At 29.1% G+C, this 3,122-nt stretch overlaps 1 pseudogene; it reads left to right on the top strand.

Annotated features, from left to right (window-relative positions):
* Window positions 1–1,574: 1,574 nt before the first annotated feature.
* LOC149206508 (subtilisin-like protease SBT1.5 pseudogene) lies at window positions 1,575–1,973 on the top strand (annotated as a pseudogene).
* The last annotated feature ends 1,149 nt before the right edge of the window (window positions 1,974–3,122 follow it).

Genomic DNA, 3,122 nt, shown 5'->3' with positions numbered 1-3,122 from the left:
TTTTTAAAATTTGCACGTTATTAATAATATTTAATTAATTTTTTAAAACATCAATTTAACTTTTATATATGATTTGTTTTATAAAGTAGCAAAAAGTTTTGATATTTATGTAAAATAGTTTTAATAGTAATTTTTTTATTTAATAATAGAGAATTTGATTTTTTTACATAGTTAATTATTGCCTCAAGAGGCTTTTTAGCTAGTGTAAATCAGATGTTGTACTTCCTTGTTATGTTATGTAAATATTTTGACTTGATGAAATACAAATAAAATTAATAATAAATAATGACGGTTTTATAGCTTCGGGTTTTGACAACCCATGATTTTGCCCATATTATTTGTTACAATGAAGTATGTTTAAAGGTTTTAGGAAACCCATTATGGAATGTAAGAGTAGTGTAACCCATTTCTATGTATCAATCAAGTCAAGCAAAACACACCCACTCGCTACAAAATATGTAAGTTTTAGTGTGTTCAACTAGTTTAGATTTTTTTGTAACATAGCTTTGTTTTCTCAAGGATTCATTTATTTTGATTTGAATTGATACTAATGAATTTTTTTTAATGTATGTCGGTTCTTTGAGACTATGAAGCTACCAAGTTGTTCAACCATATCCAAAGAAATGAGAGGTATTAGGAGGAGCACTATAAATTGTACGTGTGAGTTAATTTGAATTTATTGAGCTGAGAGGATCATTCTAGAGCCCAGTATGATGTGTAACCATGTCTGTCTGTCATCAAAGTTGAAATTTTGCCCATGTCGGCCCAAATAAAAAAATAAAAAAAATCCAAAAATGAATAAATAATTATACAAAACATTTAAATAATGTCTACTCATTAAAAAAATTGCAAATAAAGAAATTAGATCCCTCTAGACTCATGTTAAATCGTATTTAAGATGGATCTATGCTAGTTTATTTTTAAAGTCACTTTTATTCATAAAATTTCAATGGTTGCGTAAAGAAAGTATGCTTTAAAATCATACTAATTTAGCTTTAATTTGAATTTATTTATTTCTAAAGTTAAATAATCTAATAAGATAAAGATGACTATTCAATAAATCATAATTTATTTATTTATTTATTTAAGTATTCAAAATAATTAACCTCTCTAGTCTTATAGGAGAGGCTGAGATTATAGAACAAATCTTAACTATGTATCTCATAACCTACCACAAAAAAAATTGTAGTCATAATTTGAATTTATTTATTTCTAAAGTCACATTTATTCATAAAATTTTAATGGTTTCTTAACTGAAAGTGTATTTTAAAATCATAATAAATGAGTTTTAATTTAAATTTATTTATTTCTAAGTCACATTTATTCAGAAAAAAATTATTAGTCATAACTGTATGCTTTAACATAATAATAAATAATCTAATAAGACAAAAATGATTATACAATAATCAGAGTTAAATCATAATTTTTATTCATCTTGTTATTATTTAATTAATTAAAATAATTAAATCATAATTTTTATTCATCTTGTTATTATTTAATTAATTAAAATAATTATTCTCTTCTCTAGAATTCTATTTTTCTCTTCTTCTAGTCACGTGGATCCATAGAAGGCCATGGATCCAGGGCTGGTTTACGATTTGGGCGTAAATGACTATGTCAACTTTCTCTGCAGCCTCAATTACACTGAGAAATCCATCAGGGCGATAACTCGTAGGACTGTAGGCTTCCCTACCCGAGGAAAACGGCCTGAGAATCTCAATTATCCTTCATTTGCCATTGTTTTCGATCAAACTCGGGCCTCTAACCTGTCGACATTTTTCATCAGAATGGTCACCAGTGTCGGGCCTCACCCGTCAACTTACAAGGCCACGGTGATTGCTCCAAGAGGGGTCTGGGTGACAGTGAGGCCGAGGAAGTTGAAGTTTATAAAGAAAAATGAGAAGTTCAGCTACATGCTAAGCATTAGCGCCAAACTTGTGAAATTTCTCTCGGGAAACTCGCCAAATTTGTGAAATTTCTCTCGGGAAACTCACAAATAGTATTTGGGCAATTGTTTTGGAGTGATGAGAGGCACGATGAAAATGTAGAGGAGGAATTGTGGTTTTTCTAGTGATCACATAAAATTGACTTGACTTGATTAAAATGAATTTGGTGAGGGGTATATATGCTTTTCTACTAGGGACTCACCCAAAATAACTTTAACATGCAAACACACATTATATTTGATTTTTACCAAAATAAGACTAAACTTTAACACACACTATATTTGAATTTTACCAAAATAAGACTAAACTTTAACTAATGGGTACTTGACTCAATTAACTCACACCAAATATAGACTACTTTGCATGCGGGAGTAATTATATTTTCCAACACTCCCCCTTAATTATGATCGTTTGACTCAACATAACTCAACTATATCTGCTAGGTTTACAATAAAATTTGACTCAATCATCACTCAAACATGTTTGTTGGTCTAAGTCTGCTTACAATGACTCAAAACTTTTACAATTTTGGATTTTCTTTTTCATTTCTTCCAAATTCTATATCCTCGGAATTGCTTTATTCTATGTTGTGCATTCTTGCGGTAGGCTCCATATTTCTTTACTTGTTGTTGATGTTTTTTTTTTTTTTGACATATCTTCTATTTGTTCTGAAAAACAGTGTGATCCTATCTTTTACAACTTCATCTTTAAATATTTGTTCAACCATGGATTGTTGCCACAACTGTTCATCTTCAAATTGGGATCTTTGCTCTTCTTCTTAAGCTTCATATTCCTAATCTTCTTTCTGCTATATTTCTTGATAGTAGAATCTTATTTCTTGTTGAATCCATTGCTGAAAAATCATTTCAATGCTTTCATCTTTGTCTTCACAAGCATCCATTTCTTTTTCTTTATTTCCTTCATCAGGGATTGATGTTCTTTTCTTGTACTCTCCACACTCAAGATGATCATTAGTCTTACATGTAAAAGCATAATCATGCTTATTTTTCTCATTCACCATTTCATTTATTTCTTTTGTTCTAGGTGATACTTTAAGACTATCATCAATTTGTTCAATTGGCTTCTCAATCCATTCTTCAATGAACTTCAAATCTGCATCAAACTTATTAATAATTTTATTTGCATCAAACTTATAAATAACTTTATTTTCAACTT

The sequence above is a fragment of the Pinus tabuliformis genome, chromosome 1_2, assembly GCF_031772625.1.
Source record: "Pinus tabuliformis cultivar Carrire ecotype Pingquan chromosome 1_2, CPIR1, whole genome shotgun sequence".
Taxonomy (NCBI): domain Eukaryota; kingdom Viridiplantae; phylum Streptophyta; class Pinopsida; order Pinales; family Pinaceae; genus Pinus; species Pinus tabuliformis.
The sequence above is the reverse complement of the archived record's forward strand: the minus strand, read 5'-3'. Positions and strand labels throughout refer to the sequence as shown.